The sequence below is a fragment of the Mustela putorius genome, unplaced genomic scaffold (assembly GCF_011764305.1).
Source record: "Mustela putorius furo isolate JIRA1106 unplaced genomic scaffold, ASM1176430v1.1 tig00537227_pilon_pilon_pilon, whole genome shotgun sequence".
In the NCBI taxonomy this organism is placed as follows: Eukaryota; Metazoa; Chordata; class Mammalia; order Carnivora; family Mustelidae; genus Mustela; species Mustela putorius.
Window position 1 is genome coordinate 39,194,991 of NW_025422368.1, and position 18,713 is coordinate 39,213,703.

Below are 18,713 nucleotides of genomic sequence, written 5' to 3' on the forward strand. Positions count from 1 at the left end.
GCTCCATGCTGAGCCTAAAATGGTGCTTGATCTCACAACCCTGAGATTATGACCTGAGCTGAAATCAAGAGTCAGACACTTAATTGACTGAGCCACCCAGATGTTCCCTTATTTCTTGTCTTTTTGATAATAACCATTCTGATAGGTATGGGATAATATGTCATTGTCGTGTTGATTTGCAATTCCATGATGATTAGTGGTTTTGGCATGTATTCATGTTGGCCATTTGTACCTATTCTTTGGGAAAATGTCTATTCACATCCTCTGCATCTTTTTTAATCAGATTTTTCCTATTGAATTGTATGAGTTTTTTTTTATATATTTTGGATATTAGCCACTTAATAAGACATGATTTGAACGGGAGAAATTACTGCAATCAGTTGCCTTTTGATTTTTTTGATGGTTTCCTCTGCTGTGCAGAAGCTTTTTAGTTTGATATGGTCCCACATGTTTATTTTTGCTTTTGTTGTTTTGCTTTTGGAGTCACATAAAAAAAAAAATCGTCACTATGATCAGTGTCCTGGAATTTACTACCCAAGTTTGTTGTTGTTGTTTTTAATGAGCATTTCATGAGTTCAAGTCTTAGGTTCAAGTCCTCAACCAAGTTAAGTTTGAGCTGATTTTTGTATATGGTATAAGAGAGTAGTCTGATTTTTTTTTTTTCCAAATTATTGTTTAGTTTTCCGAATGTTTGAAGAGACTCTCCTTTCTCCATTTTATATTCTGGTCTTCTTTAACATAAGTTCTCATATATGCATGGCTGTATTTCCCTTTATTCTGTTCCACGAGAATGCAATGCAATGATCTATGCGTTGGTTTTCTTGCTAACCCTATACTGATTTGATAACCAGAGTTTGGTAATATAGTTTGAAATCAGGGGGCATGATGCTTCCATCTTTGTTCCTTCTTAAGATTGCTTTGGCTATTCAGGATCTTTGTTGTTCCAAACCAATTTTAACATTGTTTGTTCTATTTCAGTTTAAAAGGCTGCTTGGTACTTGATAGGGATTTCATTTAATCTATAGATGGCTTAAGGTAATATAGACATTTATAATCTGACTTATTTCAGTCTACGAGCACAGAGTGTCTTTCAATTTATTTCTAATTTCTTTATCAACTATATACACATTTTAGGAGACAGATCTTTCACATCCTTGTTTAAATTTATTCCTAGATATTTTATTCCTTTGATGCAATTGTGAATGGAATTATTTTCTTAATTCTTTTGTTAGTTTGTTAATAATGGAGAGAAACAGAACAGATTTTTGTATATTGATTTTGTACTCTGCAATTTTCCTGAATTTGTTTATAAATTCTCACTTTTTTTGGTAAAGCCTTTACGGTTTTCTAAATATCAAATCTAGGTTCTGTATTTAGCGACAGTTTTACTTATTCTTTTCCAATTTGGATACTACTTATTTCTTGTGCCTAACTACTGTGGCTAAGACTTTGAATAATGTGCTGAATACAATTATCAAAAGAACCTAAAGTACTAGATACTCCAGGCTTGAAAATACACACACACAAACACACTCTTTCACACATTCACACAATCATACCTTAATTTTTGAAATAACCCATTGCATGCCAGTGCCAGTCATATTTAGGTAATTGTGTGGTTTGACATTTCTCTAAGAACTCCAAGTATATTTAGATAAAAAAAATAATTTGAACCACCGTAATATTAGATCTGAAAAGTCAGAAGCTGGGGCGCCTGGGTGGCTCAGTGAGTTAAGCCTCTGCCTTCGGCTCAGGTCATGATCCCAGAGTTCTGGGTTCGAGTCCGCATCAGGCTCTCTGCTCAGCGGGGAGCCTCCTTCCCCTGCTCTCTCTCCGCCTGCCTCTCTGTCTACTTTTGATCTCTGTCTGTCAAATAAATCAATAAAATCTTTAAGAAAAAAAAAAGAAGCTATACATTCTTTCTCTGCCAAGTTGCACATTAATTTTCCAAATAGTAACATTTATCAAAAAGAAAAATTGGTCATATATATTTTTTCCCTTTTTCTGAAGATACATTAAATTAAAAATAAATGAAATAAAAGGGTATAATTTCATAATAAAAAGAAGGAAAAAATTAGGGTGCCAATAGTAAACAAAACATTTCAACACAGTTTTAAGTCCCAGAGAACAGATCAGTAAGGGTTAACCAATAACTGTGAGAAGAACAAGAGTTAGCCTGGGTTCTGATACAGTAGTGTTGAAACAAAAGTAAGACATTGTCCCATGGATAACCTTGGAGATCAGTATTTTGTGAACTTGGTAATATCTTGGGACAGATGTGTGAGACACAAAAGGAAACCTAAATATGAGTGAAACCGGGTTTCAAACAGTAGACCTCTCCCCTCAAGTACTGACAAAATGTCTTCCACATAGAAAACTGTATTCTGCTACCTAGGTAAACAGAGAAATGAATGGCTCTGGGGTAGAAAGTTCTTCACATACCAGCACTTAGATAAGCCCTACTCTAAAAGCCTGCTCTATCCTCCAGTCACACAGGGAAACACTGAATCTTCATTAGTCTACCCCAACACAGTACACAGCACTCCTGGATTGTGTTCACATGGTCTCCTTGTTAAATATGAACAGACAGAGTGCCTGGGTGGCTCAGCTGATTAAGTAACGGCCTTCTGCTCAGGTCATGATCCTGGAGTCCCGGGATCGAGTCCCACATTGGGCTCCCTGCCCTTCAGGGAGTCTGCTTCTCCCACTGACCTCTCTCCTCTCATGCTCTCTCTCTCTCTCTCAAATAAATAAAATCTTAAAAAAAAAAAAAGAACAGATAGTCAAGACCAACAAAGATTTGAAGAAAGCCAGACCTGCCAGAGGGAAAGCAGGAGAACAAGATGGATAAGCAAAGTCTTTCTTGAATGATTGTACCTTCAGAAAAAGCATGTGATGGAGTGTGATGCTGTTCACCAGAAGTGAGAGATGGAAGGGTATTGGAAGGGGGGAAGAAATGAAAGTATCTTTGCTAAATAGCAATTAGTAAAAAGGGCAATGGATAATATTCCAAAAAAAGAGAAATGGATGACACAGAGTACACAAGAGGAAGGTGACACAGAGACTGTCCACTGAGGCTGTCTGACATCAGTCTGACAGGGCTTCTCACAAGGGCAAAGTGAAAAAACGTGTCTTCATATCGAAGAAGCATCCCAAACCCATGAAAATAGAAATCCCGGTACAGTGATGGAGAGTTGTGGAATTGCAGAAAAACTAAAGAAATTTAGAAGTTGTTTTTTTCCCCTTTTTAAATTTTGTCTGGAGGAAGGAGAGTGAGGAGGCCAAAGAGGCTGAGGAAATAGTTACCCATGAAGTAGGGATAATTTAATCAGCATCAGTATTCTCATCAGCAACACTGGATAACAGGTGACAAAGGAGTCACTTTGGTTTTTGTTCTGTATTGTTTTTAATTTTGAGAAATGATTTTAAACCAGCTGTTCACTACTCAGTATTTTCAATTAACTTTGAGTTAGAATAAAAAACAATTTCAGACATCAGAAAACTTCTTTCCACATATCTGGTCCTAGAACATTACTTAGATGTTTTAGCATTAGAAGGAAATAAACCATAAATAAAAGTTGAAAAAGGAAATGACATCAGAGTTCCAGTCTCCTGCAGTAGCAGATCTAGAGATGGCAGTCAGTCCAGACTACAGAGGCAAGGCTGAGTTCCCAGGAGAAAGGGAGGTGTTTGGTGAATAAAAAGGAATATGCAAGAGATTCATATTTTTTCTTTTTTTTTTTGAGTTTTTAGAACAAATTAAGACAGGCAATGTTAGTTGGGAGTCTGGGGAGAATCACAAGGAAAAAGAGCTCTAAAAGAAATAGAAGTTACAGAGCACTTTATGAATTGGGGACAAAGAACAAAACATAATTTTATCAGAGTAAAATATCGTGTCCTATTTAAAAAGGGTAACAATTAAATTTGGAAAATGAGAGAGTTAAGGACATTTGAGAAATAACCTTTTACCATAGTAGAGTAAATCAGTGAACCAAAACTAGTAATATAAGAACTCAGATTTTAGGTAACGAGATAAAGGGGAATGGATTGGGGAATTTTTTATTATTAAAAGTCCTGGGGCACTTGGGTGGCTCAGTGGGTTAAAGTCTCTGCCTTCGGCTCAGGTCATGATCCCAGGGTCCTGGAATCGAGCCCCGCATTGGGCTCTCTGCTCAGTAGGAGCCTGCTCCCCCACCCACCTCTGTCTGTCAAATAAATAAATAAAATCTTTGAAAAAAAAAAAGTCCTGCTGCCTTTTTTTTAAGCATTTGTAATACTATTTTGATAATTCTTCGTCAGTTTTTTTTTGCTACACCGATCACTAATATAATTTTCATTTTGTCATTTCAAAAATTTGTTGACACTCCTACTTAGTGTCAAAGGCAGTGACAAATATCATACATAATTGAAATATCAATAAATATAACACAGAGTGGTTCCCTAAATCATATTCCTATGTTCTTTTCAAAACCCATACAGTTTTGTTTTGCCATACTTACAGTCTCTTTTTCTTGCCTGGTTCTCTAGGATATACATGCGAGCTGTTGTGATGTTTTTATTTATTTTTTTTAAGAAAACTCATGCGAGCTGTTGTGATGTTTTTATTTATTTTTTTAAGAAAACTCATTATAAAACATTTGATACCCTTCTATCTTTAGGCTAGAAGGCAGTCCTCAAGGTACAAAGCCATAGCATTTCCTTCTGGAACATTAAAAATTTTCTTAGACAATGAAGGCAATTGCTTACTGAAACAATTTTCAGAATATAACCCAACAAAAACAGTATTTCATTTGCATGAGCCTCACACTCTTTCTAGCATCATCCTAGAGTGTATTAATCCAACTCAGGTATCTGTTGATACTCCACCAGCAAATTTAAAAATAAAACTCTAAAATGAGAGACTGACATCAGTCTGAATTAGCTTTGAAGTCCACTGATAATCTATGTATCTTCCAAATGCTCTTATTTTATCCATTTCTGGTTTCACTGGCAGGAACCATGTTCCACATTTTTATCTCTTGAATCTGTGGAGCAGTTATATGTAAATGGCCTGGCGCTATTCCTGGCACAGATTAAGTCTGTGCCTCACTGCAGGGCAGTAGGGTGGTGCTGCTGTCCATGGTTCTGAGAAAATTTGTCATCATCATTCCAAAACCCAACCTTCCCCACAGAGCTTTTGATATTTCCTGAGTGTTCGCTGACAGATGGGGTATCACTAATTCTCCCTTCAAGCTAAAAATATGCGTGGCTGCAGAAAAGTCACCGGTAGATAAACAGTTACACTGAAAGAGATGACATTATGAGAAATTCAAGGTTTGGTCACAGGGTCATGTAATTGCTTTCCTTATGGCACTGGTGAAATGCCTTTATAGCTAATTCCACATGAGCTGCTGCTCCGAAGATCTGTCATCCACTGAGAGTCAGTGTCAGGTCACTGATAACTTAGGAAGTCAACTCACATTTGATTTTTTAAGTTCTGTTGTATCTCAAAAAGTGTTTGTTTTATACTCCTATTTTCCTCAGGACACATTATAGAGATCTAGATTGAAGAGAAAATAGATAGTAATCACAGGTTTAAAAATTTACTCACAATACTCCTTAAACATGTAAAGGAAAACTAGCATTTTTATTTTCTATAAAAGATCTAAATTTCCTAGAAGTTTTCCATTTTGCTGTGTTTTTAAAGAAGGAAAAAAAAAAACACAAGGTGACTTTTGAACAACAGATTTGGACTGCATAGGTCTACTTATGTGTGAGATTTCTCAGTAGAGTACAGTACTGTAAATGTATTTTTTCTCTTCCTTGTAATTTTCTTAAGATTTTCCTTACCTTCTTAATGATGAGAATGCAGTATAGAATATCTATAACATACAAAATATGTGTTAGTAGACTGTTTAAGTTATCCATAAGGCTTCTTGTCACAGGGTTTTAGTAAGTGTTTCCACTTAATTGATTACTTAATTAAGTAATTAAGGTCTTAACCCTCACGTTGCTCAAGGGTCAGTTGTGTAGTTTAACCTGCCAACATCGGACCTCACAGTCTTCACAAGTATAAAAACCCATTTTCAATGATTTAGTCACTTTCAGATAAATACTCTGCCTTTCAGGCCAGTGGGTACATGTAAAGGTGCTCAAGTTCAAACTGGAATGATCTATCACCTCAACCTGTTGGAATGGTCATTATCAGAAAGATGAGATAAGAAATGTCAGCATGGATGTGAAGAAAAAAGAGAACCCTACTATTGGTAAAATTGTTAACTGGTGCAGCCACCATGGAAAACAGTATGGAGGACCCAAAAAACTAAAAGTAGAACTACCCTAGGATCCAACAGTTCCACTCCTGGGAATATATCCAAAGGAAATGAAAACACTAACTTGAAAATATAGCAGCACCCCCTTGTTCACAGCTGCTTTGTTTACAGTAGCCAAGACTTGGAAACAACCTAAGTGTCCGTTGATGGATGTTGTGGTCTATACATAGATCATGGAATGTGCTTCAGTGTCACACACACACAACCAGGAAATCTTACCATTTCAGTAACATAGATGGACCTTCAAGGCATTGTACTAAGAGAAATGAGCCAGACAGAGAAAGAGAAATACTGTACGATTGAAAGACAAATACAGTATGATCTCTTATGTGGTATCTAAATATATATGTATCTAAATATACAAGTAATCCAAATATACCAGAGACCAGACTTGAGAATTTCAGAGGCAGAGGTTTATGTGGATGAGAAATGGGAGGAAGATGGTCAAAATGCACAAATTACCAATTAGAGGATAAATAAATATTAGGGACAGAGTTTACAACATGAATACAGCTAACATTGCTGTAGGATATATAGGAAAGCTTAAACCAGTTTAAAAAGATTAAACCATGAGGGGAACCTGGGTGGCTCAGTGGGTTCAAACCTCTGCCTTCAGCTCAGATCATGATCCCAGGGTGCTGGGCTCGAGCCCTGTGTCTGGCTCTCTGCTCAGCGGGGAGCCTGCTTCTACCTCTCTCTCTGCCTACCTCTGTGCCTACTTGTGATCTCTGTCTGTCAAATAAATAAATAAAATCTTTAAAAAAAAAAAATTAAACCATGAGACTTCTCATTACAAGGAGCACTCTTTTTTTTTTTTTCTTCTTTCTTTGCTTTTTCCTGGATCTATATGAGATGATGGATGTTAACGGAACCTCTTGTGGTCATCATTTCACTATACATGTCAATCACACCATCATGATGTATATTCCTTAAACTAAAACAGGGCTGGGGGGAGAATTCTGCCTTTTTGATCCTTTCATCTTGTTCTCATTTTCTTCAAGATGAGGTCATGATATAACAAGTCTTTCAGTGTTCTTAAAGTCACAGAGAATAAGAAGGCCTTGAATCTCCTTTTGATTCTGAGCACCCCTCTCATTTTTGCCATGTTGTCCTTGGTGTAGTCCAGAATCTGTGCTTGTGATCAGTGAGATGTGACTTTCTGGCTGGTCTTTGCAGGGGACAGTATTGAGGCATCTACTTTTAGATGCCAACTATTTGTCCTCAGTCAAGAAATCCTTCTTTGAATCTTTTTCAGCCTGTCTTTAAACCTTGTAACCTCTCCACGACCATGCTAAAACTTCTGAGTATCTTACTTTATCATCACACATATATTTTCTGGGCTTCTTGACAGAGACTGTCATCTTACCTATTGAGCAACTGAGGTGGGCACTGTTGGATTTTTGTTGTACAACATGCTGGGAATCCAACTATTGGGGTAGTACTTTCTAGCACTTACTGAATTAAATTTTCTAGGGAGAGTTACTATGTTTATCAACCTTTGTAGTTTTCGTCTTAAATATATGAAGCCTTGTTATAGAAATAATCAGAAGCATCTATGTTGTGATTAGTGCTGCCCCATTTGTTAATTTGTTTTGCAAATGAAGGGCTAATGAATTAAATGGAGGCAGCTATCAATTTTTCTTAAATGATGCATTTTATTTTTTCAGACAGAATTTTTTAAAAAGATTTTATTTATTTATTTGACAGACAGAAATCACAAGTAGGCAGAGAGGCAGGCAGAGAGAGAGGGGGAAGCAGACTCCCTGCTGAGCAAAGAGCCCCATGTGGGGCTCGATCACCTGAGATCATGACTTTCAGACAGAATTTATGCCAGTGCTCAATAAATACTTTAATTACTGTCCACTTATTAAACCATGAAAATCTTTATTCAACAAGTAAAAGTAAATTCAAAATTATTATATATAAATGGAGCAACAGGTTGAGCCTAAAACCTGTAAAAACTGAAAGTCTGGTAAAATGGAAACACACAATACCACTGAAGTATGCAAAATACAAAGTACATAATATACACAAGAGGAAATCTGGCAAGGTCCATTACTTAAATTATTTTCTAGATTCTGACACACCAAGGTGAAATTTTGGTTTCTAAAAGTTCTAAATGGAAACCCCAGTAACCTAGAAGATAGTTTCTAAGAGTTACAGGAAACTCTTATTTTCCATTTCTATCATTTTAGTCCAAATGGGGAATTCTCCTCTGCCCTGTTTTTCATTCAAGTCATTCTCATTTATCCAAATTTATCCCTCATATAATATTTTCTGTTTAGAAATACTCTAAGAGATTCCTTCTTGAGTCCCACAATTTCACTAGAAGTAAGAATGTCATTTTCCTCCCACTGTACAGATGAAAACAAAGTATTATGTGATGAGTTTACATTGTTGGTTCATATAAATTAATGGAGCCAAAATAAGAAAATAAGCTTAAGTCATGCTATTACATATAAACTTTTTACATCCTCTCTTTGATCTCTTTCACATACAAAATCCAGCTTCATCTTCAAACTGAAATCACTCTCTACCTCAGATGTAAAATGCTTCTTTTTTTTTTCAGGCCAGCTTTTCACTGATTTTCTCAGTGTGGCTTTCATTGACATCTTTTTCTATGTGAACATCATTAGCCTGTAAAATGAAATTATTCCTCAGCCTTAATTGTATACAGCATGCTATAACAACTTCATCCTAGAATTATAAGATCAAATGCAAATTATATGTTCTGCTCAGAAACTGAAGATTTTTCCCAATTCAAGGACTTGCCACCCATGTGCTTTCCCTTATCATACAATGCGATAAAGTAATATCACTTACCACGCTTAAACCACACCAAAGCAGAGTATAAGATAGTTCCTTAAGAGAGACATCCCTATATCTCCTCTGTTTTTAAAATTTCCATTAAATTGTAATGGATTTTATGTACTTCATTGACAAAGAGAGAGTCATTGCTTATCTTTCTCTAGAAGACAAGTGGAAAGAAGCAACAGGGCACAGTGATCTAAGAGCCAAGAGATAAAGATGTTAATTTCCATTCTGGCACTGACTTCCTTAATAACTGTGAGATACCATATGAGCCTCCGTTTCCTCAACAGCCAAAGAGTGGAACTGGAACAGCACCACTTACTTCAGCACTGTTCACGGGGTCAAAGGACAGGACTTATTTGACACATCTTTGAAAATGACAGAGCGCTTTGGAGAAGGATCATATTCATAAAATCACATCTCTGCTCTATTTCAGCTCTCACTATCCATGACAAAAAACGAACAAAAGAAACAACAAAGAGAACACTCTCACACTTGCTTCAAATCTTTACATTCTTCTCTCGCCTCTTGGCGGACTTACAGGTCATGATCTTTATCCAGGAGATTTGCCCATTTGGCATTCTACTCTTTTCTGCCATCCATAAATTACTTTGTGGAAGCTCTCTTTCTGTTACCCTTCCCCTGCTCAGCTTAGCCCAGCTCCCGTTCCTGCTGCTGTCTCCTCTATAGTTTTCATCTAGACTTAAAACTGTATGAGGTGGGGCGCCTGGGTGGCTCAGTGGGTTAAGCCTCTGCCTTCAGCTCAGGTCATGATCTCAGGGTCCTGGGATTGGGCCCCACATCGGGCTCTCTGCTCAGCAGGAGGCCTGCTTCCTCCTCTCTCTCTGCCTGCCTCTCTGCCTACTTGTAATCTCTGTCTGTCAAATAAATAAAATCTTAAAAAAAAAAACTGTATGAGGTAATTATATATGTATTTTCCATATTCTTCAAGATTCAGTTCTGAGAGCTGGAAAGTTATCTATCTTATTCATGGTTGTTTCCCCCTGCCCCATCACATAGTAAAGCTTCCTAAAAATGTACAAATAACTACAATAGATTATGAGTCCATAGAATTTTCTTTATTACTTTAAAGAGGTAGCCAAATAAATTTAGGAGGTAGAGCTTATAAGAGGAGTCTCCTCTAATTTTTTCCATAGTATATATTCTTTCTTTAAAAAAGATTTTAGGGGCACCCGGGTGGCTAGTGGGTTAAAGCCTCTGCCTTCACCTTGGATCATGGTCCCAGGGTCCTGGGATGGAGCCCCACACATTGGGCTCTCTGCTCAGTGGGGAGCCTGCTTCCTCCTTTCTCTCTGCCTACTTGTGATCTCTGTCTGGCAAATAAATAAATAAATCTTTAAAAAAATTAATAAAAATAAAACAATAAAAAAGATTTTATTTATTCATTTGAGAGAGAGAGACAGCATAAGCTGGGGGAGGGGGAGAGGAACAGAGGGAGAGGGAGAAGCAGACTCATTGGGGCTTTATGTGGGGCTTGATCTGAAGGCAGACCCTGAACCATCTGAGCCCCCCAGGTGCCCTACTAGCTTATATTCTGAAAACTAGAGATTCACCTTTTTGACGGGGGTGAACTCTCTATCACCTTATGACTAATTATTTAATAGATTATTGAGGAATAATTTATATACAAAAATATTGCACAAATTCACTTTTTTTAAAAAGATTTATTTATTTATTTATTTATTTATTTATTTGACAGAAAGAGATCACAAGTAGACAGAGAGGCAGGCAGAGAGAGAGGGAAGCAGGCTCCCTGCTGAGCAGAGAGTCCGATGCGGGACTCGATCCCAGGACCCTGAGATCATGACCTGAGCCGAAGGCAGCGGCTTAACCCACTGAGCCACCCAGGCGCCCCACACATTCACTTTTAAATGCACAACAAAAAAAGGACTAACAAAAAAACAAGTCTTTAGTCCATCACAAGTATAATACTTCATATTTCACTTATTGAATAAAGTTATCAGAATTTTTCCTTGGCCCGGTAAGTCACATTCAGAACTCCATTTTACCTTACCATCTTTGTTTGCGGAGTTCAGTACACTCCCTGTAAGTCTATTCGTATTTTCTTAGAATATTTTCTTTTTAAAAAAATTTTATTTATCTGACAAGTCACAAGTAGGCAGAGAGGCAGGTAGAGAGAGGAGGAAACAGGCTCCCTGCTGAGCAGAGAGCCCCATGCAGGGCTCAATCCCAGGACCCTGAGATCATGCCCCTCTTAGAGTACTTTCAAAATGCTTTTCATGGGGATACCTGGGTGGCTTAGTGGGTTAAAACCTCTGCCTTCGGCTCGGGTCATGATCCTGGGGTCCTGGGATCAAGCCCCGCATCAGTCTCTCTGCTCTGTGGGGAGCCTGCTTTCCCCTCTCTTTCTGCCTGCCTGTCTGCCTACTTGTGATCTCTCTCTCTGTGTCAAATAAATAAATAAAATCTTTTTAAAAATGAATTTCATGAGCCTCTATATTCTCTATGAAATTGTTTTGTGGAGTGGAAAATAGTTATCACATCAGTGATTAAAGTTTCTCCAAGAGAACTTAATTTTCTAGTTCCAGATAACAAACACAGTCATATTCAAGGATAAGACCACGAAATTTCTTTGCCTCAATCAAATCCTAGCATCCCTGTGGCCCAAGTTCACTGGGAGGTGTTACTGGTGCAGTACATGGGACATACTGATCTTCACAATCACTTTATCACCTTTCCTGTTTTCTGAGCCATAGTGATGGTGTTCCTGCTGGGCAGAATCTTTTTTTTTTTTTTTAAGATTTTATTTATTTATTTGACAGAGATCACAAGCAGGCAGAGAGGCAGGCAGAGAGGGGGAGAGGGGGAAGCAGGCTCAGCGCCGAGCAGAGAGCCCGATGCAGGGTTCGATCCCAGGACGCTGGGATCGAGACCTTAGCTGAAGGCAGAGGCTTTAGCCCACTGAGCCACCCAGGTGCCCAGCAGAGTCATTTTTAATCATGTTTTCGATGTGCTATTTTCTGCCATGCGCTCAATTATCATGTATAGGAGCCCTTGCTGCTTTATTCCCTTGAATATGTTTGGAAATAGAGTCTCCTGGCCTAGGCTTTCTGTTTTCTCTTTTTAAATTTTTATGTGTTTATTTATTTTACCTTGTGCCAAGTACTTCACCATCAGGACAGCTCAAAAACTGACATCAGTCGAACTGAGGTCTGAAATTCAATATTTTTGTTCTGAAACATGCGGTGTATTTTAGGAAGAAGTAAGAGGCGAGACACGGGAATTACCATATATTTTCTTAGTTCCTGACCATGTGAATTCTGAATCAGCATCTTTCCCCTGATATTGAACAGTTCTCCATTTACTGGTTTTTGTAATTTTGTAAGCAATGTGCAGCTGTTTCATGGCATGGAGGTGGGAAGAAGATTTACCACGTACTGTAAGACTGGCAATCTATGCACTGGCTAGCTTCCCTTCATGATGCTTACTGTGTACTCCTCGGCATTGCGTGGAAGTGAAAACATTCATTGTTCACTTCTGTGGAACTTCCATTTTTGTCAAATTCGTCTATATAATTAAAATTTTTACCCACTCACTGAACCTCTCTGATTCCCCCAAGAAATCAGGAATATGTTTCTCTGGTCTTTTAATTAAGCCAAAATAGAATAGTGGTATTTTTAGAAGTTAAAGGAATCTGAGAATCTGGAAATGTCAACTCTCTAGACAGACACTCAAATCAACTTCCACATACGCTTTTTTGATTGAAAATAATTAAGCCAAGTATATTTTTGTACTCCCCCTTTCTAGTGCTCTTGTTCTCAATATATGTATGTGTGCGCACACGCCCTTTGCACCTTTTGTTCCTTGGTGCTCACGGACGATATGCTCCTGCTGTTTCAAACCCTTCTCCGTGGGACGCCTGGGTGGCTCAGTTGGTTAAGCATCTGCCTTCAGCTCAGGTCATGATCCCAGTGTCCTGGGATCAATACCCACATCAGGCTCCTTGCTCGGCGGGGAGCCTGCTTCTCCCTCTGCCTCTGCCTGCCATTCTGTCTGCCTGTGCTCGCTCTCTCCCCCTCTCTCTCTCTGATAAATAACTAAAATCTTAAAAAAAAAAAAAAAACTTCCTCCGCGCACAGCAGATGAAAATACACCAAGACTTCTGACACTATACACCCCCCACACTGTTTAGAGAACTATATGTGGGTTTAGGTCTTGGCAGGAATAGAAATTCAACAACGCCACTCGGTGATACGAGATTGTCTTTACAAGTCCAACCTACAAGGCCAAACTCTCCTGACATCAAATTTCTACTTAATATGTAAAATTAAACAGGGTTTATCAGTTGGTTATCACGGCTTTGTATGGCAGACATAGGCCTACCCAGCATGGGATCTATGGGATTGTGTTCACTCAGCATTTAGGAAGACATACTTCATTCTTCAGTGTGTCCCATTTCATATGGCCCGTTGTCCTCTGCTGTGCTGAGGCAGAGCTGTTGTTCTGCATTATCAGCTGTATTTCCTATGCTGTCACCATCTGGAGGAGGAGAAAGAAAAAGGAAGCATTAATGTAATTTTTTCTTATCTAGTATGAGCCCTGTCTCCAGAGAACCCCAAGACTTTAAGGTATAAGGGATATCTAGAGATCAGAAAACCTATATCCTTACTTCTGTTTGATGCTGGAATCTGCTCTGACTCATTCGCTAATTTATTCACCAATGATTTCAGCCAAACAGGATTCATGAGATTCATTCATTTATCCATTTTTTCTTTGAATATTTATTTCATACTGTGCTCTGAAGATACAATTGAGAAATAAGCAAAGATCCCAGCTTTCATGAATTTTACATTTGAATAGAAAAGAAAGACCAAAAACCAAAAATGATTAGGAAAAAGGTATGATGTCAGGTATCATTAAGAGCCATAGATGAAATATGGAAAAGAATTGCTAAAGAGAATGAGGGAGCTCAATTTCAAATCAGATGATTAGGAAACACCGCACTGAAGAAGCGTCTGGGGACAGAACCCTTGGGAAGTGAGCATGAGTGTTACCCATAGAAGAACTTTCTAGGCAAAGCCAAAACCCTAACCCAAACACTTACGGATATAAAAGCTTTTCTGGTGTCTGTTGCCTGGTGTGTTTGAAGAGCAAAGGTTCAGTGTGGCTCACACACAAGAAATAAGGGAGATAAGAACAGGACATGTGGTCAGAGAGATGATGTGATTAGAGGAGAGTGATATGCAGATCTCCTGGAACATTGTAGGCTACTGGAATGATTTTTGCTTTCTCTCTGACTAGTAGGGCAAGTCATTGACAGGTTTTGAAGGATGGAGTGTCATTATATGATTGACATTGTAAAAGACAAATGTCTATATATTCATATACTGGTGTCAGTATAAATACAGATATGGACAATTTCCTCCCAGCTAAAGTGTGGACAGTAGGTAACTGGGTTGAAATCAGAATCAGGGAACAAATGAGGAGGCCGTCACAATGATCTAGACTAGGGGCTTGGATCGTGTCACTGTGGTGGATGTAGTAAGCTACCGAAGTTTACTTATTATTTATTTTTTTTTTAAGCTACAGAATTTTAAACGTATTTGAAAAGTAGAGCTGATCGGATGGGCGGCCAAAGTGAATGCTGGCTATAAAAGAAGAATTAAGGACGACACCAAGATTTTTAGTTTAGGCAGCTGAAAAACAATGTAGCTATAAGCCAGACAGAGATGATGTCCGGGAAAGTAGGTTTTGGGAGATAGGACAAGCCTGCCTTGGAAATGTTGAGTTCAAGGTGTCTTTGACTACTTAGGTAAAGACAGTAGGTGGTATTGCACAGGTCTGGAATTCAGGGATTTAGGAGAGAAATCCAGGCTGGAGAATACTTTTAGAGTTCATTCATATTTAGATAATATTTAAAGCTATGATTTTCAAGGAGTGGATTTAAATAAGGAAAAAAATCCAAATATTTTGTTTAAAGGTTCTGTGATGTTAGGATAATGGGAAGCTAAAAGGAATAACCACTGATGCAGAAGGGAAAACACTAGGAGGGGGAAGGGCCCCGGAACACCACTGAAGAAGTATTTTTAGAAAATGGCTATTCCTGGGGTGCCTGGGTGGCTCAGTGGGTTAAAGCCTCTGCCTTCAGCTCAGGTCATGATCTCAGGGTCCTGGGATTGAGCCCCGCATCGGGCTCTCTGTTCAGCAGGGAGCCTGCTTCCTCCTCTCTCTCTCCTGCCTCTCTGCCTACTTGTGATCTCTGTCAAATAAATAAATAAAATCTTTAAAAAAAAGAAAAAAAAAGAGATGGCTATGCCTAAAACTACTATAATGTTACATGTCAGTTCTCTCAAGTAAGAAGAGTGGGAGTGAATAATATGTAAAATTCTGCTGATAAATTCTGCTGATAAATAAAGGCTGGCAAAAGCTGAGGACTCCTGCATTTAGCAACGTGTTTCTAGGTGGTTTTGATAGAAGTAGTTGTGGCATCATAGTCTCATTGGAACATTCTTGAGGACAAAAGGCTGCAGAGAATAAGTCTAACATATTACTTTGAGAAGACTGTTAAATAGAGCAGAGAAAGAGTGATGCTTAGGGAGAAAGGGAGCCTGTTTGTGTGTGTGTGTGTGTGTGTGTTTCAAGATAGCACATACCAGAAGCAGATTTTATTCTCTGGGAATGGTACCCTATGAAAGTCAACTCATTCCATCTTCGACCTTTCTGCCTTTTACACTTTATTTGAATCATCCCCCAACCTCTCTCACCACCATCTCTGTTAAAATCTTCCTGAATTAGTGACCTTGCTGAGTTATTTTTAACTCATACCGCCAAACCATCAATGAAGTCTTGGGTCACAAACTCCAGTTTCACTGGAGTACTGGAGTACGGGAGCACCTTAACAACTATACGAACGTCTTTCTAAACAGGAAATGCAGAGATCTCAACTCCCTTTTTCTACATCTCAAAAAATAAGCACTACAGGTAGTACAAGACAGGGATGTCTCTGTTTCAGTCAGTAGTTTAGCTTCCTTTTTACTAGTAACTCATACTTTTGGGGACACAGTGGGAGGTTGCAGTTGAGGTTCCTATGACTAAAAATGTGAATCCAGGGGTGCCTGGGTGGCTCAGTGCTTTAAAGCCTCTGCCTTTGGCTCGGGTCATGGTCTCAGAGTCCTGGGATCAAGCCCCGCATGAGGCTCTCTGCTCAGTGGGGAGCCTGCTTCCTCCTCTCTTCTTGCCTGCCTCTCTGACTACTTGTAATGTCTATCAAATAAATAAAAGCTTTTAAAAAAATAATTAATTAAAAATGTGAATCCATAATTATTTTAAACAAGCAATTTGTAATTCTCTTTGTATTATGCCACAAAAGAAATGTTTGTGAGGTAATGCCTTCTTACTCTGAAGATCAGAATACACCAAGAGGTTTTTCTAAACTATGGAAGGGACTTGGTAGTATCTACAGTTTTTGTCAATTATTGTCACAAACAATGCTACATAACAAACCACTTACTAACCTATTTACCCAGCATCCATGAGGTGGAGAAATGCTGTAGGCTTTTAGTAGGCAGGAGTACAAAGTCACTTGGCAGACGAAAACGGGAAGGTGTGAAAAATAACTCAATTCATTTTTTACCGCACTGTTGCAGTTTGCTGTGTTTTTCTAACTGGCTTGGGATATATCCTAAGTAGTGAATATTAAAAAGAAAAATGATGGTATGAGAAGTAAACTAATATAATTCTAATTATTAAATACAGAATAATGTGGTTGTGGAAAGTTCTTTAACAGAGTTCATTATCTCAACTCCTACACTGAGTTAACTGTTCTCCGTAGACAAATGTATCCTTTTTTTTTTTATTGAATTTATGATCAAGTTTATATATTTATATACACTTTTTTGGTCTGCTCCTCCAGTGAACTGAAAACTCCTCAAAGACCTAAACTGTATTAATTTTGATCCCCAGATTATCACTAGCTCTTAACACACAAGAGTACTCAGTAAGTACACACCAAAGAAAAGAGGCAAGAAGGGAAATGTTCAGTAAGCAGGAGCCAAATGACAGGAAGAGAGAGGGGAACACAGAGTGGTGGGCTCTGAGGTGAGAAGGAATGTGGTATGCAGACCTGGAAGCAGGCTGTCCAGTCCAGTGTAATTCGCTGACAGGAAAAACAGAAAAAAAATTTAGAAATAACCCATACTCTGAGGGCACAAGGATGCAAAGGTCATTTTCAAAAGTCTTAATGGCAGTGAGATTCTACTGCTATGTTCTATAAGAGAAAGTTGTGTGGTGAGATTTCTCTTAAAAAACAACAACAAAAAAAATAGTACTCTGGTGTCTCCCACAGAAGTTCTGGGAAGACATGGCCCTGAGCACATACCCAGGTGTACACACATTTCTCTGTCACTTCTCCTGAGCCAACCACCTCAGGGCACGGGGCAGGCGTGGAGCTTGGAGCACATTCCACGGAAGAGCTGGTGCTGGTCTTCCCTCCAGCAGGGTCTGGAGAGTGCTATCCAAGGGAGCTTGACTGGACTGTGTGTAGGAGTTTGAGGGGCCCTCTGGGAGTTAAGGAATTACCAGCTGCTTGGGCTGGCTGGCTTGTGGGGCTGCTTCTGAGTTTGGGAAAGCTCTGAGCTTTCCCCTGATGCTCCCACTGCCCAGCCAGGTCTCAGGAGAAAGGTCTTTCTCTTCCCTGCAGAAAACAAAGCACGTCACATCCCACCAGGCACATTATGGCAACTGAAAAATGTTTACCAGAATAACACATTCAAGTTCATAAATGGTGGGACAAAACCACTTGGCTCATAAAATCAAGTGGAAATAATATTTTAAAGTATTAAGAATGATATAAAACACATGAAGGAAAAGCTGAGATTTGGAGAAAAAAATCTGAAAACAAAATAGGATGATACTCAGATTTTCATGAAGAGAATTGGGCAGGCTATCAGAGTTAGCTAAAAAACAGTAATTTCCCTGACCCCAAGAGAAAACCAAATAGGCACACTCAAAGAGAAAGAATATTAGTCCCAAGAGAAGTCTGCCGGCCTTGTTCTCCACCGAATCCCCAGAGCAAGAAAAGTGCCTGGCACACAGTAAGTAGGTCCTAAATGGAGTTTTCCTTTGAGAATAAACTTGAAATTTGCTTCTGGCTAAATTTGATGAAATGCTTTGAAGGCATGATGTTAAATGACATATAATCTACTTAGGGTAAAAGGGATCAAAATGGAGAAAAAAGTGCAACTGTAGTTAAAAATGAAACAAAATGGAACATTAGGGTTTCCTTCAGTATGCCTCAACATTTGACTGTTAACCAAAAGGTAGGAAATTATTACTGATCACTCAAGCAGGCCATAAATATCAGTCATGGTGATGCCATAACGAACTATCAGAGTCAAAAGTGATTGGAAGGTATATTTAGACTAAATTTAAAAAGGCTTAAACAAAAACTTTGTTAACACTCATATACTTGGCACGTGATTGCAGAAATAAATGTGTGTTATTTTTAGCAAAGAAGTTCATATTTAATAGAATAGTTTGCTTTTATAATCTCCAAATACTTGTCAAATGTCAAGTAACGGGCTTTGTGTCAGCATATAGCCATTAATGCTA